This window comes from Symphalangus syndactylus, chromosome 6, assembly GCF_028878055.3.
Source record: "Symphalangus syndactylus isolate Jambi chromosome 6, NHGRI_mSymSyn1-v2.1_pri, whole genome shotgun sequence".
NCBI classification, from domain to species: domain Eukaryota; kingdom Metazoa; phylum Chordata; class Mammalia; order Primates; family Hylobatidae; genus Symphalangus; species Symphalangus syndactylus.
This window is the reverse complement of record NC_072428.2, coordinates 151,123,234-151,148,471: the sequence shown is the minus strand read 5'-3', so window position 1 is coordinate 151,148,471 and position 25,238 is coordinate 151,123,234.

The window sequence follows — 25,238 nt, the reverse complement described above, 5'->3', positions numbered from 1 at the left end:
TTTTCCCAATGTAGGCCTCTTAGCGCTTAGCATGTCCAATTGCAGTTTCTACAGAAAGAGTGTTTCAGAATGGCTCAATCAAAAGTAAGGTTCAACTCTGTTAGGTGAATGCACAGAACAGAAAGAATTTTCACAGAATGCTACTGTGTAGTTTATATTTGAATATATTCCTTTTTCCACTATTACCCTCTTAGCGCTCCGAATGTCCACTTGCATTTTCTACAGAAAGAGTGTTCAGAACTGCGCAATCAAAAGTATGGTTTAACTCTGTTAGCTTAATGAACATATCAGAAATAAGTTTCACACAATGCTTCTGTGTAGTTTTTATTTGAAGATATTATTTTTCCCAATATAGGCCTCTTAGCGCCCAGAATGTATAATTGCAGTTTCTACAGAAAGAGTGTTTCAGAAAGGCTCAATCAAAAGTAAGGTTCAACTCTGTTAGATGAATGCACAGAACAGAAAGAAGTTTCATACAATGCTTCTGTGTAGTTTATATTTGAACATATTCTTTTTTCCACTATTACCCACTTAGCGCTACGAATGTCCAGTTGCATTTTCTACAGACAGAGTGTTTCAAAACTGCTCAATCAAAAGTATGGTTTAACTCTGTTAGCTGAATGCTCAGATCAGAAAGAAGTTTCACAGAATGCTTCTGTGTAGTTTATATTTGAATATATTCCTTTTTCCACTACTACTCTCTTAGCGCTACAAATGTCCAGTTGCATTTTCTACAGAAAGAGTGTTCAGATCTGCTCAATCAAAAGTATGGTTTAACTCTGTTAGCTGAATTCACAGATCAGAAAGAAGTTTCACAGAATGATTCTGTGTAGTTTATATTTGGAGACATTCCTTTTTCCACTATTACCCTCTTAGCGCTCCGAATCTCCACTTGCATTTTCTACAGAAAGAGTGTTTCAGAACGGCTCAATCAAAAGTAAGGTTCAACTCTGTTAGTTGAATGCACAGAACAGAAAGAAGTTTCATACAATGCTTCTGTGTAGTTTATATTTGAACATATACTTTTTTCCACTATTACCCACTTAGCGCTACGAAGGTCCAATTGCATTTTCTACAGACAGAGTGTTTCAAAACTGCTCAATCAAAAGTATGGTTTAACTCTGTTAGCTGAATGCTCAGATCAGAAAGAAGTTTCACAGAATGCTTCTGTGTAGTTTATATTTGAATATATTCCTTTTTCCACTACTACGCTCTTAGCGCTCCAAATGTCCAGTTGCATTTTCTACAGAAAGAGGGTTCAGATCTGCTCAATCAAAGGTATGGTTTAACTCTGTTAGCTGAATGCACAGATCAGAAGGAAGTTACACCGAATGATTCTGTGTAGTTTATATTTGAAGACATTCCTTTTTCCACTATTACCCTCTTAGCGCTCCGAATCTCCACTTGCATTTTCTACAAAAAGAGTGTTTCATAACTGCTCAATCAAAAATATGTTTTATCTCTGTTAACTGAATTTACAGATCAGAAATAAGTTTCACAGAATGCATCTGTGTAGTTTTTATTTGAAGATATTCTTTTTCCCAATGTAGGCCTCTTAGCGCTTAGCATGTCCAATTGCAGTTTCTACAGAAAGAGTGTTTCAGAACGGCTCAATCAAAAGTAAGGTTCAACTCTGTTAGTTGAATGCACAGAACAGAAAGAATTTTCACAGAATGCTACTGTGTAGTTTATATTTGAATATATTCCTTTTTCCACTATTACCCTCTTAGCGCTCCGAATGTCCACTTGCATTTTCTACAGAAAGAGTGTTCAGAACTGTGCAATCAAAAGTATGGTTTAACTCTGTTAGCTTAATGAACATATCAGAAATAAGTTTCACACAATGCTTCTGTGTAGTTTTTATTTGAAGATATTATTTTCCCCAATAGAGGCCTCTTAGCGCTCAGAATGTCCAATTGCAGTTTCTACAGAAAGAGTGTTTCAGAAAGGCTCAATCAAAAGTAAGGTTCAACTCTGTTAGTTGAATGCACAGAACAGAAAGAAGTTTCATACAATGCTTCTGTGTAGTTTATATTTGAACATATTCTTTTTTCCACTATTACCCACTTAGCGCTACGAATGTCCAGTTGCGTTTTCTACAGACAGAGTGTTTCAAATCTGCTCAATCAAAAGTATGGTTTAACTCTGTTAGCTGAATGCTCAGATCAGAAAGAAGTTTCACAGAATGCTTCTGTGTAGTTTATATTTGAATATATTCCTTTTTCCACTACTACTCTCTTAGCGCTCCAAATGTCCAGTTGCATTTTCTACAGAAAGAGTGTTCAGATCTGCTCAATCAAAAGTATGGTTTAACTCTGTTAGCTGAATGCACAGATCAGAAAGAAGTTTCACAGAATGATTCTGTGTAGTTTATTTTTGGAGACATTCCTTTTTCCACTATTACCCTCTTAGAGCTCCGAATCTCCAGTTGCATTTTCTACAGAAAGACTGTTACAGAACGGCTCAATCAAAACTAAGGTTCAACTCTTTATTTGCACAAACAGAACAGAAAGAAGTTTCACACAATTCTTCTGTGTAGTTTTTATTTGTAGACATTCTTTTTCCCAATATAGGCCTCTTAGCGCTCAGAATGTCCAATTGCAGTTTCTACAGAAAGAGAGTTTCAGAACGGCTCAATCAAAAGTAAGGTTCAACTCTGTTAGTTGAATGCACAGAACAGAAAGAAGTTTCATACAATGCTTCTGTGTAGTTTATATTTGAACATATTCTTTTTTCCACTATTACCCACTTAGCGCTACGAATGTCCAGTTGCATTTTCTACAGACAGAGTGTTTCAAAACTGCTCAATCAAAAGTATGGTTTAACTCTGTTAGCTGAATGCTCAGATCAGAAAGAAGTTTCACAGAATGCTTCTGTGTAGTTTATATTTGAATATATTCCTTTTTCCACTACTACGCTCTTAGCGCTCCAAATGTCCAGTTGCATTTTCAACAGCAAGTGTTCAGATCTGCTCAATCAAAAGTATGGTTTAACTCTGTTAGCTGAATGCACAGATCAGAAAGAAGTTTCACCGAATGATTCTGTGTAGTTTATATTTGAAGACATTCCTTTTTCCACTATTACCCTCTTAGCGCTCCGAATCTCCACTTGCATTTTCTACAAAAAGAGTGTTTCATAACTGCTCAATCAAAAATATGTTTTATCTCTGTTAACTGAATTTACAGATCAGAAATAAGTTTCACAGAATGCATCTGTGTAGTTTTTATTTGAAGATATTCTTTTTCCCAATGTAGGCCTCTTAGCGCTTAGCATGTCCAATTGCAGTTTCTACAGAAGGAGTGTTTCAGAACGGCTCAATCAAAAGTAAGGTTCAACTCTGTTAGTTGAATGCACAGAACAGAAAGAATTTTCACAGAATGCTACTGTGTAGTTTATATTTGAATATATTCCTTTTTCCACTATTACCCTCTTAGCGCTCCGAATGTCCACTTGCATTTTCTACAGAAAGAGTGTTCAGAACTGCGCAATCAAAAGTATGGTTTAACTCTGTTAGCTTAATGAACATATCAGAAATAAGTTTCACACAATGCTTCTGTGTAGTTTTTATTTGAAGATATTATTTTTCCCAATAGAGGCCTCTTAGCGCTCAGAATGTCCAATTGCAGTTTCTACAGAAAGAGTGTTTCAGAAAGGCTCAATCAAAAGTAAGGTTCAACTCTGTTAGTTGAATGCACAGAACAGAAAGAAGTTTCATACAATGCTTCTGTGTAGTTTATATTTGAACATATTCTTTTTTCCACTATTACCCACTTAGCGCTACGAATGTCCAGTTGCATTTTCTACAGACAGAGTGTTTCAAAACTGCTCAATCAAATGTATGGTTTAACTCTGTTAGCTGAATGCTCAGATCAGATAGAAGTTTCACAGAATGCTTCTGTGTAGTTTATATTTGAATATATTATTTTTTCCACTACTACTCTCTTAGCGCTCCAAATGTCCAGTTGCATTTTCTACAGAAAGAGTGTTCAGATCTGCTCAATCAAAAGTATGGTTTAACTCTGTTAGCTGAATGCACAGATCAGAAAGAAGTTTCACAGAATGATTCTGTGTAGTTTATATTTGAAGACATTCCTTTTTCCACTATTACCCTCTTAGCGCTCCGAATCTCCACTTGCATTTTCTACAGAAAGAGTGTTTCAGAACGGCTCAATCAAAACTAAGGTTCAACTCTTTTAGTTGAACAAACAGAACAGAAAGAAGTTTCACACAATTCTTCTGTGTAGTTTTTATTTGTAGACACTCTTTTTCCCAATATAGGCCTCTTAGCGCTCAGAATGTCCAATTGCAGTTTCTACAGAAAGAGTGTTTCAGAACGGCTCAATCAAAAGTAAGGTTCAACTCTGTTAGTTGAATGCACAGAACAGAAAGAAGTTTCATACAATGCTTCTGTGTAGTTTATATTTGAACATATACTTTTTTCCACTATTACCCACTTAGCGCTACGAAAGTCCAGTTGCATTTTCTACAGACAGAGTGTTTCAAAACTGCTCAATCAAAAGTATGGTTTAACTCTGTTAGCTGAATGCTCAGATCAGAAAGAAGTTTCACAGAATGCTTCTGTGTAGTTTATATTTGAATATATTCCTTTTTCCACTACTACGCTCTTAGCGCTCCAAATGTCCAGTTGCATTTTCAACAGAAAGAGTGTTCAGATCTGCTCAATCAAAAGTATGGTTTAACTCTGTTAGCTGAATGCACAGATCAGAAAGAAGTTTCACCGAATGATTCTGTGTAGTTTATATTTGAAGACATTCCTTTTTCCACTATTACCCTCTTAGCGCTCCGAATCTCCACTTGCATTTTCTACAAAAAGAGTGTTTCATAACTGCTCAATCAAAAATATGTTTTATCTCTGTTAACTGAATTTACAGATCAGAAATAAGTTTCACAGAATGCATCTGTGTAGTTTTTATTTGAAGATATTCTTTTTCCCAATGTAGGCCTCTTAGCGCTTAGCATGTCCAATTGCAGTTTCTACAGAAGGAGTGTTTCAGAACGGCTTAATCAAAAGTAAGGTTCAACTCTGTTAGTTGAATGCACAGAACAGAAAGAATTTTCACAGAATGCTACTGTGTAGTTTATATTTGAATATATTCCTTTTTCCACTATTACCCTCTTAGCGCTCCGAATGTCTACTTGCATTTTCTACAGAAAGAGTGTTCAGAACTGCGCAATCAAAAATATGGTTTAACTCTGTTAGCTTAATGAACATATCAGAAATAAGTTTCACACAATGCTTCTGTGTAGTTTTTATTTGAAGATATTATTTTTCCCAATAGAGGCCTCTTAGCGCTCAGAATGTCCAATTGCAGTTTCTACAGAAAGAGTGTTTCAGAAAGGCTCAATCAAAAGTAAGGTTCAACTCTGTTAGTTGAATGCACAGAACAGAAAGAAATTTCATACAATGCTTCTGTGTAGTTTATATTTGAACATATTCTTTTTTCCACTATTAACCACTTAGCGCTACGAATGTCCAGTTGCATTTTCTACAGACAGAGTGTTTCAAAACTGCTCAATCAAAAGTATGGTTTAACACTGTTAGCTGAATGCTCAGATCAGAAAGAAGTTTCACAGAATGCTTCTGTGTAGTTTATATTTGAATATATTCCTTTTTCCACTACTACGCTCTTAGCGCTCCAAATGTCCAGTTGCATTTTCAACAGAAAGAGTGTTCAGATCTGCTCAATCAAAAGTATGTTTTAACTCTGTTAGCTGCATGCACAGATCAGAAAGAAGTTTCACAGAATGATTCTGTGTAGTTTATATTTGGAGACATTACATTTTCCACTATTACCCTCTTAGCGCTCCGAATCTCCACTTGCATTTTCTACAAAAAGAGTGTTTCATAACTGCTCAATCAAAAATATGTTTTATCTCTGTTAACTGAATTTACAGATCAGAAATAAGTTTCACAGAATGAATCTGTGTAGTTTTTATTAGAAGATATTCTTTTTCCCAATGTAGGCCTCTTAGCGCTTAGCATGTCCAATTGCAATTTCTACAGAAAGAGTGTTCAGAACTGCGCAATCCAAAGTATGGTTTAACTCTGTTAGCTTAATGAACATATCAGATATAAGTTTCACACAATGCTTCTGTGTAGTTTTTATTTGAAGATATTATTTTTCCCAATAGAGGCCTCTTAGCGCTCAGAATGTCCAATTGCAGTTTCTACAGAAAGAGTGTTTCAGAAAGGCTCAATCAAAAGTAAGGTTCAACTCTGTTAGTTGAATGCACAGAACAGAAAGAAGTTTCATACAATGCTTCTGTGTAGTTTATATTTGAACATATCTTTTTTCCACTATTACCCACTTAGTTCTACGAATGTCCAATTGCATGTTCTACAGACAGAGTGTTTCAAAACTGCTCAATCAAAAGTATGGTTTAACTCTGTTAGCTGAATGCTCAGATCAGAAAGAAGTTTCACAGAATGCTTCTGTGTAGTTTATATTTGAATATATTCCTTTTTCCACTACTACGCTCTTAGCGCTCCAAATGTCCACTTGCATTTTCTACAGAAAGAGTGTTCAGATCTGCTCAATCAAAAGTATGGTTTAACTCTGTTAGCTGAATGCACAGATCAGAAAGAAGTTTCACAGAATGATTCTGTGTAGTTTATATTTGGAGACATTCTTTTTCCACTATTACCCTCTTAGCGCTCCGAATCTCCACTTGCATTTTCTACAGAAAGAGTGTTTCAGAACGGCTCAATCAAAACTAAGGTTCAACTCTTTTATTTGAACAAACAGAACAGAAAGAAGTTTCACACAATTCTTCTGTGTAGTTTTTATTTGTAGACATTCTTTTTCCCAATATAGGCCTCTTAGCGCTCAGAATGTCCAATTGCAGTTTCTACAGAAAGAGTGTTTCAGAACGGCTCAATCAAATGTAAGGTTCAACTCTGTTAGTTGAATGCACAGAACAGAAAGAAGTTTCATACAATGCTTCTGTGTAGTCTATATTTGAACATATTCTTTTTTCCACTATTACCCACTTAGCGCTACGAATGTCCAGTTGCATTTTCTACAGACAGAGTGTTTCAAAACTGCTCAATCAAAAGTATGGTTTAACTCTGTTAGCTGAATGCTCAGATCAGAAAGAAGTTTCACAGAATGCTTCTGTGTAATTTATATTTGAATATATTCCCTTTTCCACTACTACGCTCTTAGCGCTCCAAATGTCCAGTTGCATTTTCTACAGAAAGAGTGTTCAGATCTGCTCAATCAAAAGTATGGTTTAACTCTGTTAGCTGAATGCACAGATCAGAAAGAAGTTTCACCGAATGATTCTGTGTAGTTTATATTTGAAGACATTCCTTTTTCCACTATTACCCCCTTAGCGCTCCGAATCTCCACTTGCATTTTCTACAAAAAGAGTGTTTCATAACTGCTCAATCAAAAATATGTTTTATCTCTGTTAACTGAATTTACAGATCAGAAATAAGTTTCACAGAATGCATCTGTGTAGTTTTTATTTGAAGATATTCTTTTTCCCAATGTAGGCCTCTTAGCGCTTAGCGTGTCCAATTGCAGTTTCTACAGAAAGAGTGTTTCAGAACGGCTCAATCAAAAGTAAGGTTCAACTCTGTTAGTTGAATGCACGGAACAGAAAGAAGTTTCATACAATGCTTCTGTGTAGTTTATATTTGAACATATTCTTTTTTCCACTATTACCCACTTAGCGCTACGAATGTCCAGTTGCATTTTCTACAGACAGAGTGTTTCAAAACTGCTCAATCAAAAGTATGGTTTAACTCTGTTAGCTGAATGCTCAGATCAGAAAGAAGTTTCACAGAATGCTTCTGTGTAGTTTATATTTGAATACATTCCTTTTTCCACTACTACGCTCTTAGCGCTCAAAATGGCCAGTTGCATTTTCTACAGAAAGAGTGTTCAGATCTGCTCAATCAAAAGTATGGTTTAACTCTGTTAGCTGAATGCACAGATCAGAAAGAAGTTTCACCGAATGATTCTGTGTAGTTTATATTTGAAGACATTCCTTTTTCCACTATTACCCTCTTAGCGCTCCGAATCTCCACTTGCATTTTCTACAAAAAGAGTGTTTCATAACTGCTCAATCAAAAATATGTTTTATCTCTGTTAACTGAATTTAAGGAACAGAAATAAGTTACACAGAATGCATCTGTGTAGTTTTTATTTGAACATATTCTTTTTCCCAATGTAGGCCTCTTAGCGCTTAGCATGTCCAATTGCAGTTTCTACAGAAAGAGTGTTTCAGAACGGCTCAATCAAAAGTAAGTTTCAACTCTGTTAGTTGAATGCACAGAACAGAAAGAATTTTCACAGAATGCTACTGTGTAGTTTATATTTGAATATATTCCTTTTTCCACTATTACCCTCTTAGCGCTCCGAATGTCCACTTGCATTTTCTACAGAAAGAGTGTTCAGAACTGCGCAATCCAAAGTATGGTTTAACTCTGTTAGCTTAATGAACATATCAGATATAAGTTTCACACAATGCTTCTGTGTAGTTTTTATTTTAAGATATTATTTTTCCCAATAGAGGCCTCTTAGCGCTCAGAATGTCCAATTGCAGTTTCTACAGAAAGAGTGTTTCAGAAAGGCTCAATCAAAAGTAAGGTTCAACTCTGTTAGTTGAATGCACAGAACAGAAAGAAGTTTCATACAATGCTTCTGTGTAGTTTATATTTGAATATATTCTTTTTTCCACTATTACCCACTTAGCGCTACGAATGTCCAGTTGCATTTTCTACAGACAGAGTGTTTCAAAACTGCTCAATCAAAAGTATGGTTTAACTCTGTTAGCTGAATGCTCAGATCAGAAAGAAGTTTCACAGAATGCTTCTGTGTAGTTTATATTTGAATATATTCCCTTTTCCACTACTACGCTCTTAGCGCTCCAAATGTCCAGTTGCATTTTCTACAGAAAGAGAGTTCAGATCTGCTCAATCAAAAGTATGGTTTAACTCTGTTAGCTGAATGCACAGATCAGAAAGAAGTTTCACCGAATTATTCTGTGTAGTTTATATTTGAAGACATTCCTTTTTCCACTATTACCCTCTTAGCGCTCCGAATCTCCACTTGCATTTTCTACAAAAAGAGTGTTTCATAACTGCTCAATCAAAAATATGTTTTATCTCTGTTAACTGAATTTACAGATCAGAAATAAGTTTCACAGAATGCATCTGTGTAGTTTATATTTGAAGATATTCTTTTTCCCAATGTAGGCCTCTTAGCGCTTAGCATGTCCAATTGCAGTTTCTACAGAAAGAGTGTTTCAGAACGGCTCAATCAAAAGTAAGGTTCAACTCTGTTAGTTGAATGCACAGAACAGAAAGAAGTTTCATACAATGCTTCTGTGTAGTTTATATTTGAACATATTCTTTTTTCCACTATTACCCACTTAGCGCTACGAATGTCCAGTTGCATTTTCTACAGACAGAGTGTTTCAAAACTGCTCAATCAAAAGTATGGTTTAACTCTGTTAGCTGAATGCTCAGATCAGAAAGAAGTTTCACAGAATGCTTCTGTGAAGTTTATATTTGAATATATTCCTTTTTCCACTACTACGCTCTTAGAGCTCCAAATGTCCAGTTGCATTTTCTACAGAAAGAGTGTTCAGATCTGCTCAATCAAAAGTATGGTTTAACTCTGTTAGCTGAATGCACAGATCAGAAAGAAGTTTCACCGAATGATTCTGTGTAGTTTATATTTGAAGACATTCCTTTTTCCACTATTACCCTCTTAGCGCTCCGAATCTCCACTTGCATTTTCTACAAAAAGAGTGTTTCATAACTGCTCAATCAAAAATATGTTTTATCTCTGTTAACTGAATTTACAGATCAGAAATAAGTTTCACAGAATGCATCTGTGTAGTTTTTATTTGAAGATATTCTTTTTCCCAATGTAGGCCTCTTAGGGCTTAGCATGTCCAATTGCAGTTTCTACAGAAAGAGTGTTTCAGAACGGCTCAATCAAAAGTAAGGTTCAACTCTGTTAGTTGAATGCACAGAACAGAAAGAATTTTCACAGAATGCTACTGTGTAGTTTATATTTGAATATATTCCTTTTTCCACTATTACCCTCTTAGCGCTCCGAATGTCCACTTGCATTTTCTACAGAAAGAGTGTTCAGAACTGCGCAATCCAAAGTATGGTTTAACTCTGTTAGCTTAATGAACATATCAGAAATAAGTTTCACACAATGCTTCTGTGTAGTTTTTATTTGAAGATATTATTTTTCCCAATAGAGGTCTCTTAGCGCTCAGAATGTCCAATTGCAGTTTCTATAGAAAGAGTGTTTCAGAAAGGCTCAATCAAAAGTAAGGTTCAACTCTGTTAGTTGAATGCACAGAAAAGAAAGAAGTTTCATACAATGCTTCTGTGTAGTTTATATTTGAACATATTCTTTTTTCCACTATTACCCACTTAGCGCTACGAATGTCCAGTTGCATTTTCTACAGACAGAGTGTTTCAAAACTGCTCAATCAAAAGTATGGTTTAACTCTGTTAGCTGAATGCTCAGATCAGAAAGAAGTTTCACAGAATGCTTCTGTGTAGTTTATATTTGAATATATTCCTTTTTCCACTACTACTCTCTTAGCGCTCCAAATGTCCAGTTGCATTTTCTACAGAAAGAGTGTTCAGATCTGCTCAATCAAAAGTATGGTTTAACTCTGTTAGCTGAATGCACAGATCAGAAAGAAGTTTCACAGAATGATTCTGTGTAGTTTATATTTGGAGACATTCCTTTTTCCACTATTACCCTCTTAGCGCTCCGAATCTCCACTTGCATTTTCTACAGAAAGAGTGTTTCAGAACGGCTCAATCAAAACTAAGGTTCAACTCTTTTAGTTGAACAAACAGAACAGAAAGAAGTTTCACACAATTCTTCTGTGTAGTTTTTATTTGTAGACATTCTTTTTCCCAATATAGGCCTCTTAGCGCTCAGAATGTCCAATTGCAGTTTCTACAGAAAGAGTGTTTCAGAACGGTTCAATAAAAAGTAAGGTTCAACTCTGTTAGTTGAATGCACAGAACAGAAAGAAGTTTCATACAATGCTTCTGTGTAGTTTATATTTGAACATATTCTCTTTTCCACTATTACCGACTTAGCGCTACGAATGTCCAGTTGCATTTTCTACAGACAGAGTGTTTCAAAACTGCTCAATCAAAAGTATGGTTTAACTCTGTTAGCTGTATGCTCAGATCAGAAAGAAGTTTCACAGAATGCTTCTGTGTAGTTTATATTTGAATATATTCCTTTTTCCACTACTACTCTCTTAGCGCTCCAAATGTCCAGTTGCATTTTCTACAGAAAGAGTGTTCAGATCTGCTCAATCAAAAGTATGGTTTAACTCTGTTAGCTGAATGCACAGATCAGAAAGAAGTTTCACAGAATGATTCTGTGTAGTTTATATTTGGAGACATTCCTTTTTCCACTATTACCCTCTTAGCTCTCCGAATCTCCACTTGCATTTTCTACAGAAAGAGTGTTTAAGAACGGCTCAATCAAAGCTAAGGTTCAACTCTTTTAGTTGAACAAACAGAACAGAAAGAAGTTTCACACAATTCTTCTGTGTAGTTTTTATTTGTAGACATTCTTTTTCCCAATATAGGCCTCTTAGCGCTCAGAATGTCCAATTGCAGTTTCTACAGAAAGAGTGTTTCAGAACGGCTCAATCAAAAGTAAGGTTCAACTCTGTTAGTTGAATGCACAGAACAGAAAGAAGTTTCATACAATTCTTCTGTGTAGTTCATATTTGAACATATTCTTTTTTCCACTATTACCCACTTAGCGCTACGAATGTCCAGTTGCATTTTCTACAGACAGAGTGTTTCAAAACTGCTCAATCAAAAGTATGGTTTAACTCTGTTAGCTGAATGCTCAGATCAGAAAGAAGTTTCACAGAATGCTTCTGTGTAGTTTATATTTGAATATATTCCTTTTTCCACTACTACGCTCTTAGCGCTCCAAATGTCCAGTTGCATTTTCTACAGAAAGAGTGTTCAGATCTGCTCAATCAAAAGTATGGTTTAACTCTGTTAGCTGAATGCACAGATCAGAAAGAAGTTTCACCGAATGATTCTGTGTAGTTTATATTTGGAGACATTCCTTTTTCCACTATTACCCTCTTAGCGCTCCGAATCTCCACTTGCATTTTCTACAGAAAGAGTGTTTCAGAACGGCTCAATCAAAACTAAGGTTCAACTCTTTTAGTTGAACAAACAGAACAGAAAGAAGTTTCACACAATTCTTCTGTGTAGTTTTTATTTGTAGACATTCTTTTTCCCAATATAGGCCTCTTAGCGCTCAGAATGTCCAATTGCAGTTTCTACAGAAAGAGTGTTTCAGAAAGGCTCAATCAAAAGTAAGGTTCAACTCTGTTAGTTGAATGCACAGAACAGAAAGAAGTTTCATACAATGCTTCTGTGTAGTTTATATTTGAACATATTCTCTTTTCCACTATTACCGACTTAGCGCTACGAATGTCCAGTTGCATTTTCTACAGACAGAGTGTTTCAAAACTGCTCAATCAAAAGTATGGTTTAACTCTGTTAGCTGTATGCCCAGATCAGAAAGAAGTTTCACAGAATGCTTCTGTGTAGTTTATATTTGAATATATTCCTTTTTCCACTACTACTCTCTTAGCGCTCCAAATGTCCAGTTGCATTTTCTACAGAAAGAGTGTTCAGATCTGCTCAATCAAAAGTATGGTTTAACTCTGTTACCTGAATGCACAGATCAGAAAGAAGTTTCACAGAATGATTCTGTGTAGTTTATATTTGGAGACATTCCTTTTTCCACTATTACCCTCTTAGCTCTCCGAATCTCCACTTGCATTTTCTACAGAAAGAGTGTTTAAGAACGGCTCAATCAAAGCTAAGGTTCAACTCTTTTAGTTGAACAAACAGAACAGAAAGAAGTTTCACACAATTCTTCTGTGTAGTTTTTATTTGTAGACATTCTTTTTCCCAATATAGGCCTCTTAGCGCTCAGAATGTCCAATTGCAGTTTCTACAGAAAGAGTGTTTCAGAACGGCTCAATCAAAAGTAAGGTTCAACTCTGTTAGTTGAATGCACAGAACAGAAAGAAGTTTCATACAATTCTTCTGTGTAGTTCATATTTGAACATATTCTTTTTTCCACTATTACCCACTTAGCGCTACGAATGTCCAGTTGCATTTTCTACAGACAGAGTGTTTCAAAACTGCTCAATCAAAAGTATGGTTTAACTCTGTTAGCTGAATGCTCAGATCAGAAAGAAGTTTCACAGAATGCTTCTGTGTAGTTTATATTTGAATATATTCCTTTTTCCACTACTACGCTCTTAGCGCTCCAAATGTCCAGTTGCATTTTCTACAGAAAGAGTGTTCAGATCTGCTCAATCAAAAGTATGGTTTAACTCTGTTAGCTGAATGCACAGATCAGAAAGAAGTTTCACCGAATGATTCTGTGTAGTTTATATTTGAAGACATTCCCTTTTCCACAATTACCCTCTTAGCGCTCCGAATCTCCACTTGCATTTTCTACAGAAAGAGTGTTCAGAACTGTGCAATCCAAAGTATGGTTTAACTCTGTTAGCTTAATGAACATATCAGATATAAGTTTCACACAATGCTTCTGTGTAGTTTTTATTTGAAGATATTATTTTTCCCAATAGAGGCCTCTTAGCGCTCAGAATGTCCAATTGCAGTTTCTACAGAAAGAGTGTTTCAGAAAGGCTCAATCAAAAGTAAGGTTCAACTCTGTTAGTTGAATGCACAGAACAGAAAGAAGTTTCATACAATGCTTCTGTGTTGTTTATATTTGAACATATTCTTTTTTCCACTATTACCCACTTAGCGCTACGAATGTCCAGTTGCATTTTCTACAGACAGAGTGTTTCTAAACTGCTCAATCAAAAGTATGGTTTAACTCTGTTAGCTGAATGCTCAGATCAGAAAGAAGTTTCACAGAATGTTTCTGTGTAGTTTATATTTGAATATATGCCTTTTTCCACTACTACTCTCTTAGCGCTCCAAATGTCGAGTTGCATTTTCTACAGAAAGAGTGTTCAGATCTGCTCAATCAAAATTAGTGTTTAACTCTGTTAGCTGAATGCACAGATCGGAAAGAAGTTTCACAGAATGATTCTGTGTAGTTTATATTTGTAGACATTCCTTTTTTCACTATTACCCTTTTAGCGCTCCGAATCTCCACTTGCATTTTCTACAGAAAGAGTGTTTCAGAACGGCTCAATCAAAACTAAGTTTCAACTCTTTTAGTTGAACAAACAGAACAGAAAGAAGTTTCACACAATTCTTCTGTGTAGTTTTTATTTGTAGACATTCTTTTTCCCAATATAGTCCTCTTAGCGCTCAGAATGTCCAATTGCAGTTTCTACAGAAAGAGTGTTTCAGAACGGCTCAATCAAAAGTAAGGTTCAACTCTGTTAGTTGAATGCACAGAACAGAAAGAAGTTTCATACAGTGTTTCTGTGTAGTTCATATTTGAACATATTCTTTTTTCCACTATTACCCACTTAGCGCTACGAATGTCCAGTTGCATTTTCTACAGACAGAGTGTTTCAAAACTGCTCAATCAAAAGTATGGTTTAACTCTGTTAGCTGAATGCTCAGATCAGAAAGAAGTTTCACAGAATGCTTCTGTGTAGTTTATATTTGAATATATTCCTTTTTCCACTACTACTCTCTTAGCGCTCCAAATGTCCAGTTGCATTTTCTACAGAAAGAGTGTTCAGATCTGCTCAATCAAAAGTATGGTTTAACTCTGTTAGCTGAATGCACAGATCAGAAAGAAGTTTCACAGAATGATTCTGTGTAGTTTATATTTGGAGACATTCCTTTTTCCACTATTACCCTCTTAGCGCTCCGAATCTCCACTTGCATTTTCTACAGAAAGAGTGTTTCAGAACGGCTCAATCAAAACTAAGGTTCAACTCTTTTAGTTGAACAAACAGAACAGAAAGAAGTTTCACACAATTCTTCTGTGTAGTTTTTATTTGTAGACATTCTTTTTCCCAATATAGGCCTCTTAGCGCTCAGAATGTCCAATTGCAGTTTCTACAGAAAGAGTGTTTCAGAACGGCTCAATCAAAAGTAAGGTTCAACTCTGTTAGTTGAATGCACAGAACAGAAAGAAGTTTCATACAATGCTTCTGTGTAGTTTATATTTGAACATATTCTCTTTTCCACTATTACCCACTTAGCGCTACGAATGTCCAGTTGCATTTTCTACAGACAGAGTGTTTCAAAACTGCTCAATCAAAAGTATGGTTTAACTCTGTTAGCTGAATGCTCAGATCAGAAAGAAGTTTCACAGAATGCTTCTTTGTAGTTTATATTTGAATATATTCCTTTTTCCACTACTACGCTCTTAGCGCTCCAAATGTCCAGTTGCATTTTCTACAGAAAGTGTGTTCAGATCTGCTCAATCAAAAGTATGGTTTAACTCTGTTAGCTGAAGGCACAGATCAGAAAGAAGTTTCACCGAATGATTCTGTGTAGTTTATATTTGAAGACATTACTTTTTCCACTATTACCCTCTTAGCGCTCCGAATCTCCACTTGCATTTTCTACAAAAAGAGTGTTTCATAACTGCTCAATCAAAAATATGTTTTATCTCTGTTAACTGAATTTACAGATCAGAAATATGTTTCACAGAATGCATCTGTGTAGTTTTTATTTGAAGATATTCTTTTTCCCAATGTAGGCCTCTTAGCGCTTAGCATGTCCAATTGCAGTTTCTACAGAAAGAGTGTTTCAGAACGGCTCAATCAAAAGTAAGGTTCAACTCTGTTAGTTGAATGCACAGAACAGAAAGAATTTTCACAGAATGCTACTGTGTAGTTTATATTTGAATATATTCCTTTTTCCACTATTACCCTCTTAGCGCTCCGAATGTCCACTTGCATTTTCTACAGAAAGAGTGTTCAGAACTGCGCAATCAAAAGTATGGTTTAACTCTGTTAGCTTAATGAACATATCAGAAATAAGTTTCACACAATGCTTCTGTGTAGTTTTTATTTGAAGATATTATTTTTCCCAATATAGGCCTCTTAGCGCTCAGAATGTCCAATTGCAGTTTCTACAGAAAGAGTGTTTCAGAAAGGCTCAATCAAAAGTAAGGTTCAACTCTGTTAGTTGAATGCACAGAACAGAAAGAAGTTTCATACAATGCTTCTGTGTAGTTTATATTTGAACATATTCTTTTTTCCACTATTACCCACTTAGCGCTACGAATGTCCAGTTGCATTTTCTACAGACAGAGTGTTTCAAAACTGCTCAATCAAAAGTATGGTTTAACTCTGTTAGCTGAATGCTCAGATCAGAAAGAAGTTTCACAGAATGCTTCTGTGTAGTTTATATTTGAATATATTCCTTTTTCCACTACTACTCTCTTAGCGCTCCAAATGTCCAGTTGCATTTTCTACAGAAAGAGTGTTCAGATCTGCTCAATCAAAAGCATGGTTTAACTCTGTTAGCTGAATGCACAGATCAGAAAGAAGTTTCACAGAATGATTCTGTGTAGTTTATATTTGGAGACATTCCTTTTTCCACTATTACCCTCTTAGCGCTCCGAATCTCCACTTGCATTTTCTACAGAAAGAGTGTTTCAGAACGGCTCAATCAAAACTAAGGTTCAAATCTTTTAGTTGAACAAACAGAACAGAAAGAAGTTTCACACAATTCTTCTGTGTAGTTTTTATTTGTAGACATTCTTTTTCCCAATATAGGCCTCTTAGCGCTCAGAATGTCCAATGGCAGTTTCTACAGAAAGAGTGTTTCAGAACGGCTCAATCAAAAGTAAGGTTCAACTCTGTTAGTTGAATGCACAGAACAGAAAGAAGTTGCATACAATGCTGCTGTGTAGTTTCTATTTGAACATATTCTCTTTTCCACTATTACCCACTTAGCGCTACGAATGTCCAGTTGCATTTTCTACAGACAGAGGGTTTCAAAACTGCTCAATCAAAAGTATGGTTGAACTCTGTTAGCTGAATGCTCAGATCAGAAAGAAGTTTCACAGAATGCTTCTGTGTAGTTTATATTTGAATATATTCCTTTTTCCACTACTACGCTCTTAGCGCTCCAAATGTCCAGTTGCATTTTCTACAGAAAGTGTGTTCAGATCTGCTCAATCAAAAGTATGGTTTAACTCTGTTAGCTGAATGCACAGATCAGAAAGAAGTTTCACCGAATGATTCTGTGTAGTTTATATTTGAAGACATTCCTTTTTCCACTATTACCCTCTTAGCGCTCCGAATCTCCACTTGCATTTTCTACAAAAAGAGTGTTTCATAACTGCTCAATCAAAAATATGTTTTATCTCTGTTAACTGAATTTACAGATCAGAAATAAGTTTCACAGAATGCATCTGTGTAGTTTTTATTTGAAGATATTCTTTTTCCCAATGTAGGCCTCTTAGCGCTTAGCATGTCCAATTGCAGTTTCTACAGAAAGAGTGTTTCAGAACGGCTCAATCAAAACTAAGGTTCAAATCTGTTAGTTGAATGCACAGAACAGAAAGAATTTTCACAGAATGCTACTGTGTAGTTTATTTTTGAATATATTCCTTTTTCCACTATTACCCTCTTAGCGCTCCGAATGTCCACTTGCATTTTCTACAGAAAGAGTGTTCAGAACTGCGCAATCAAAAGTATGGTTTAACTCTGTTAGCTTAATGAACATATCAGAAATAAGTTTCACACAATGCTTCTGTGTAGTTTTTATTTGAAGATATTATTTTTCCCAATATAGGCCTCTTAGGGCTCAGAATGTCCAATTGCAGTTTCTACAGAAAGAGTGTTTCAGAAAGGCTCAATCAAAAGTAAGGTTCAACTCTGTTAGTTGAATGCACAGAACAGAAAGAAGTTTCATACAATGCTTCTGTGTAGTTTATATTTGAACATATTCTTTTTTCCACTATTACCCACTTAGCGCTACGAATGTCCAGTTGCATTTTCTACAGACAGAGTGTTTCAAAACTGCTCAATCAAAAGTATGGTTTAACTCTGTTAGCTGAATGCTCAGATCAGAAAGAAGTTTCACAGAATGCTTCTGTGTAGTTTATATTTGAATATATTCCTTTTTCCACTACTACTCTCTTAGCGCTCCAAATGTCCAGTTGCATTTTCTACAGAAAGAGTGTTCAGATCTGCTCAATCAAAAGTATGGTTTAACTCTGTTAGCTGAATGCACAGATCAGAAAGGAGTTTCACAGAATGATTCTGTGTAGTTTATATTTGGAGACATTCCTTTTTCCACTATTACCCTCTTAGCGCTCCGAATCTCCACTTGCATTTTCTACAGAAAGAGTGTTTCAGAATGGCTCAATCAAAACTAAGGTTCAACTCTTTTAGTTGAACAAAGAGAACAGAAAGAAGTTTCACACAATTCTTCTGTGTAGTTTTTATTTGTAGACATTCTTTTTCCCAATATAGGCCTCTTAGCGCTCAGAATGTCCAATGGCAGTTTCTACAGAAAGAGTGTTTCAGAACGGCTCAATCAAAAGTAAGGTTCAACTCTGTTAGTTGAATGCACAGAACAGAAAGAAGTTTCATACAATGCTTCTGTGTAGTTTATATTTGAACATATTCTCTTTTCCACTATTACCCACTTAGCGCTACGAATGTCCAGTTGCATTTTCTACAGACAGAGTGTTTCAAAACTGCTCAATCAAAAGTATGGTTTAACTCTGTTAGCTGAATGCTCAGATCAGAAAGAAGTTTCACAGAATGCTTCTTTGTAGTTTATATTTGAATATATTCCTTTTTCCACTACTACGCTCTTAGCGCTCCAAATGTCCAGTTGCATTTTCTACAGAAAGTGTGTTCAGATCTGCTCAATCAAAAGTATGGTTTAACTCTGTTAGCTGAAGGCACAGATGAGAAAGAAGTTTCACCGAATGATTCTGTGTAGTTTATATTTGAAGACATTACTTTTTCCACTATTACCCTCTTAGCGCTCCGAATCTCCACTTGCATTTTCTACAAAAAGAGTGTTTCATAACTGCTCAATCAAAAATATGTTTTATCTCTGTTAACTGAATTTACAGATCAGAAATATGTTTCACAGAATGCATCTGTGTAGTTTTTATTTGAAGATATTCTTTTTCCCAATGTAGGCCTCTTAGCGCTTAGCATGTCCAATTGCAGTTTCTACAGAAAGAGTGTTTCAGAACGGCTCAATCAAAAGTAAGGTTCAACTCTGTTAGTTGAATGCACAGAACAGAAAGAATTTTCACAGAATGCTACTGTGTAGTTTATATTTGAATATATTCCTTTTTCCACTATTACCCTCTTAGCGCTCCGAATGTCCACTTGCATTTTCTACAGAAAGAGTGTTCAGAACTGCGCAATCAAAAGTATGGTTTAACTCTGTTAGCTTAATGAACATATCAGAAATAAGTTTCACACAATGCTTCTGTGTAGTTTTTATTTGAAGATATTATTTTTTCCAATATAGGCCTCTTAGCGCTCAGAATGTCCAATTGCAGTTTCTACAGAAAGAGTGTTTCAGAAAGGCTCAATCAAAAGTAAGGTTCAACTCTGTTAGTTGAATGCACAGAACAGAAAGAAGTTTCATACAATGCTTCTGTGTAGTTTATATTTGAACATATTCTTTTTTCCACTATTACCCACTTAGCGCTACGAATGTCCAGTTGCATTTTCTACAGACAGAGTGTTTCAAAACTGCTCAATCAAAAGTATTTTTTAACTCTGTTAGCTGAATGCTCAGATCAGAAAGAAGTTTCACAGAATGCTTCTGTGTAGTTTATATTTGAATATATTACTTTTTCCACTACTACGCTCTTAGCGCTCCAAATGTCCAGTTGCATTTTCAACAGAAAGAGTGTTCAGATCTGCTCAATCAAAAGTATGGTTTAACTCTGTTAGCTGAATGCACAGATCAGAAAGAAGTTTCACCGAATGATTCTGTGTAGTTTATATTTGAAGACATTCCTTTTTCCACTATTACCTTCTTAGCGCTCCGAATCTCCACTTACATTTTCTACAAAAAGAGTGTTTCATAACTGCTCAATCAAAAATATGTTTTATCTCTGTTAACTGAATTTACAGATCAGAAATAAGTTTCACAGAATGCATCTGTGTAGTTTTTATTTGAAGATATTCTTTTTCCCAATGTAGGCCTCTTAGCGCTTAGCATGTCCAATTGCAGTTTCTACAGAAAGAGTGTTTCAGAACGGCTCAATCAAAAGTATGGTTTAACTCTGTTAGCTGAATGCACAGATCAGAAAGAAGTTTCACAGAATGATTCTGTGTAGTTTATATTTGGAGACATTCCTTTTTCCACTATTACCCTCTTAGCGCTCCGAATCTCCACTTGCATTTTCTACAGAAAGAGTGTTTCAGAACGGCTCAATCAAAACTAAGGTTCAACTCTTTTAGTTGAACAAACAGAACAGAAAGAAGTTTCACACAATGCTTCTGTGTAGTTTTTATTTGTAGACATTCTTTTTCCCAATATAGGCCTCTTAGCGCTCAGAATGTCCAATGGCAGTTTCTACAGAAAGAGTGTTTCAGAACGGCTCAATCAAAAGTAAGGTTCAACTCTGTTAGTTGAATGCACAGAACAGAAAGAAGTTTCATACAATGCTTCTGTGTAGTTTATATTTGAACATATTCTTTTTTCCACTATTACCCACTTAGCGCTACGAATGTCCAGTTGCATTTTCTACAGACAGAGTGTTTCAAAACTGCTCAATCATAAGTATGGTTTAATTCTGTTAGCTGAATGCTCAGATCAGAAAGAAGTTTCACAGAATGCTTCTGTGTAGTTTATATTTGAATATATTCCTTTTTCCACTACTACACTCTTAGCGCTCCAAATGTCCAGTTGCATTTTCTACAAAAAGAGTGTTTCATAACTGCTCAATCAAAAATATGTTTTATCTCTGTTAACTGAATTTACAGAACAGAAATAAGTTTCACAGAATGCATCTGTGTAGTTTTTATTTGAAGATATTCTTTTTCCCAATATAGGCCTCTTAGGGCTTAGCATGTCCAATTGCAGTTTCTACAGAAAGAGTGTTTCAGAACGGCTCAATCAAAAGTAAGGTTCAACTCTGTTAGTTGAATGCACAGAACAGAAAGAATTTTCACAGAATGCTACTGTGTAGTTTATATTTGAATATATTCCTTTTTCCACTATTACCCTCTTAGCGCTCCGAATGTCCACTTGCATTTTCTACAGAAAGAGTGTTCAGAACTGCGCAATCAAAAGTATGGTTTAACTCTGTTAGCTTAATGAACATATCAGAAATAAGTTTCACACAATGCTTCTGTGTAGTTTTTATTTGAAGATATTATTTTTCCCAATATAGGCCTCTTAGCGCTCAGAATGTCCAATTGCAGTTTCTACAGAAAGAGTGTTTCAGAAAGGCTCAATCAAAAGTAAGGTTCAACTCTGTTAGTTGAATGCACAGAACAGAAAGAAGTTTCATACAATGCTTCTGTGTAGTTTATATTTGAACATATTCTTTTTTCCACTATTACCCACTTAGCGCTACGAATGTCCAGTTGCATTTTCTACAGACAGAGTGTTTCAAAACTGCTCAATCAAAAGTATGGTTTAACTCTGTTAGCTGAATGCTCAGATCAGAAAGAAGTTTCACAGAATGCTTCTGTGTAGTTTATATTTGAATATATTCCTTTTTCCACTACTACTCTCTTAGCGCTCCAAATGTCCAGTTGCATTTTCTACAGAAAGAGTGTTCAGATCTGCTCAATCAAAAGTATGGTTTAACTCTGTTAGCTGAATGCACAGATCAGAAAGAAGTTTCACAGAATGATTCTGTGTAGTTTATATTTGGAGACATTCCTTTTTCCACTATTACCCTCTTAGCGCTCCGAATCTCCACTTGCATTTTCTACAGAAAGAGTGTTTCAGAACGGCTCAATCAAAACTAAGGTTCAACTCTTTTAGTTGAACAAACAGAACAGAAAGAAGTTTCACACAATTCTTCTGTGTAGTTTTTATTTGTAGACATTCTTTTTCCCAATATAGGCCTCTTAGCGCTCAGAATGTCCAATGGCAGTTTCTACAGAAAGAGTGTTTCAGAACGGCTCAATCAAAAGTAAGGTTCAACTCTGTTAGTTGAATGCACAGAACAGAAAGAAGTTTCATACAATGCTTCTGTGTAGTTTATATTTGAACATATTCTCTATTCCACTATTACCCACTTAGCGCTACGAATGTCCAGTTGCATTTTCTACAGACAGAGTGTTTCAAAACTGCTCAATCAAAAGTATGGTTTAACTCTGTTAGCTGTATGCTCAGATCAGAAAGAAGTTTCACAGAATGCTTCTGTGTAGTTTATATTTGAATATATTCCTTTTTCCACTACTACGCTCTTAGCTCTCCAAATGTCCAGTTGCCTTTTCAACAGAAAGAGTGTTCAGATCTGCTCAATCAAAAGTATGGTTTAACTCTGTTAGCTGAATGCACAGATCAGAAAGAAGTTTCACCGAATGATTCTGTGTAGTTTATATTTGAAGACATTCCTTTTTCCACTATTACCCTCTTAGCGCTCCGAATCTCCACTTGCATTTTCTACAAAAAGAGTGTTTCATAACTGCTCAATCAAAAATATGTTTTATCTCTGTTAACTGAATTTACAGAACAGAAATAAGTTTCACAGAATGCATCTGTGTAGTTTTTATTTGAAGATATTCTTTTTCCCAATATAGGCCTCTTAGGGCTTAGCATGTCCAATTGCAGTTTCTACAGAAAGAGTGTTTCAGAACGGCTCAATCAAAAGTAAGGTTCAACTCTGTTAGTTGAATGCACAGAACAGAAAGAATTTTCACAGAATGCTACTGTGTAGTTTATATTTGAATATATTCCTTTTTCCACTATTACCCTCTTAGCGCTCCGAATGTCCACTTGCATTTTCTACAGAAAGAGTGTTCAGAACTGCGCAATCCAAAGTATGGTTTAACTCTGTTAGCTTAATGAACATATCAGAAATAAGTTTCACACAATGCTTCTGTGTAGTTTTTATTTGAAGATATTATTTTTCCCAATAGAGGTCTCTTAGCGCTCAGAATGTCCAATTGCAGTTTCTATAGAAAGAGTGTTTCAGAAAGGCTCAATCAAAAGTAAGGTTCAACTCTGTTAGTTGAATGCACAGAAAAGAAAGAAGTTTCATACAGTGCTTCTGTGTAGTTTATATTTGAACATATTCTTTTTTCAACTATTACCCACTTAGCGCTACGAATGTCCAGTTGCATTTTCTACAGACAGAGTGTTTCAAAACTGCTCAATCAAAAGTATGGTTTAACTCTGTTAGCTGAATGCTCAGATCAGAAAGAAGTTTCACAGAATGCTTCTGTGTAGTTTATATTTGAATATATTCCTTTTTCCACTACTACTCTCTTAGCGCTCCAAATGTCCAGTTGCATTTTCTACAGAAAGAGTGTTCAGATCTGCTCAATCAAAAGTATGGTTTAACTCTGTTAGCTGAATGCACAGATCAGAAAGAAGTTTCACAGAATGATTCTGTGTAGTTTATATTTGGAGACATTCCTTTTTCCACTATTACCCTCTTAGCGCTCCGAATCTCCACTTGCATTTTCTACAGAAAGAGTGTTTCAGAACGGCTCAATCAAAACTAAGGTTCAACTCTTTTAGTTGAACAAACAGAACAGAAAGAAGTTTCACACAATTCTTCTGTGTAGTTTTTATTTGTAGACATTCTTTTTCCCAATATAGGCCTCTTAGCGCTCAGAATGTCCAATTGCAGTTTCTACAGAAAGAGTGTTTCAGAACGGCTCAATCAAAAGTAAGGTTCAACTCTGTTAGTTGAATGCACAGAACAGAAAGAAGTTTCATACAATGCTTCTGTGTAGTTTATATTTGAACATATTCTCTTTTCCACTATTACCCACTTAGCGCTACGAATGTCCAGTTGCATTTTCTACAGACAGAGTGTTTCAAAACTGCTCAATCAAAAGTATGGTTTAACTCTGTTAGCTGAATGCTCAGATCAGAAAGAAGTTTCACAGAATGCTTCTTTGTAGTTTATATTTGAATATATTCCTTTTTCCACTACTACGCTCTTAGCGCTCCAAATGTCCAGTTGCATTTTCTACAGAAAGTGTGTTCAGATCTGCTCAATCAAAAGTATGGTTTAACTCTGTTAGCTGAAGGCACAGATCAGAAAGAAGTTTCACCGAATGATTCTGTGTAGTTTATATTTGAAGACATTACTTTTTCCACTATTACCCTCTTAGCGCTCCGAATCTCCACTTGCATTTTCTACAAAAAGAGTGTTTCATAACTGCTCAATCAAAAATATGTTTTATCTCTGTTAACTGAATTTACAGATCAGAAATATGTTTCACAGAATGCATCTGTGTAGTTTTTATTTGAAGATATTCTTTTTCCCAATGTAGGCCTCTTAGCGCTTAGCATGTCCAATTGCAGTTTCTACAGAAAGAGTGTTTCAGAACGGCTCAATCAAAAGTAAGGTTCAACTCTGTTAGTTGAATGCACAGAACAGAAAGAATTTTCACAGAATGCTACTGTGTAGTTTATATTTGAATATATTCCTTTTTCCACTATTACCCTCTTAGCGCTCCGAATGTCCACTTGCATTTTCTACAGAAAGAGTGTTCAGAACTGCGCAATCAAAAGTATGGTTTAACTCTGTTAGCTTAATGAACATATCAGAAATAAGTTTCACACAATGCTTCTGTGTAGTTTTTATTTGAAGATATTATTTTTCCCAATATAGGCCTCTTAGCGCTCAGAATGTCCAATTGCAGTTTCTACAGAAAGAGTGTTTCAGAAAGGCTCAATCAAAAGTAAGGTTCAACTCTGTTAGTTGAATGCACAGAACAGAAAGAAGTTTCATACAATGCTTCTGTGTAGTTTATATTTGAACATATTCTTTTTTCCACTATTACCCACTTAGCGCTACGAATGTCCAGTTGCATTTTCTACAGACAGAGTGTTTCAAAACTGCTCAATCAAAAGTATGGTTTAACTCTGTTAGCTGAATGCTCAGATCAGAAAGAAGTTTCACAGAATGCTTCTGTGTAGTTTATATTTGAATATATTCCTTTTTCCACTACTACTCTCTTAGCGCTCCAAATGTCCAGTTGCATTTTCTACAGAAAGAGTGTTCAGATCTGCTCAATCAAAAGTATGGTTTAACTCTGTTAGCTGAATGCACAGATCAGAAAGAAGTTTCACAGAATGATTCTGTGTA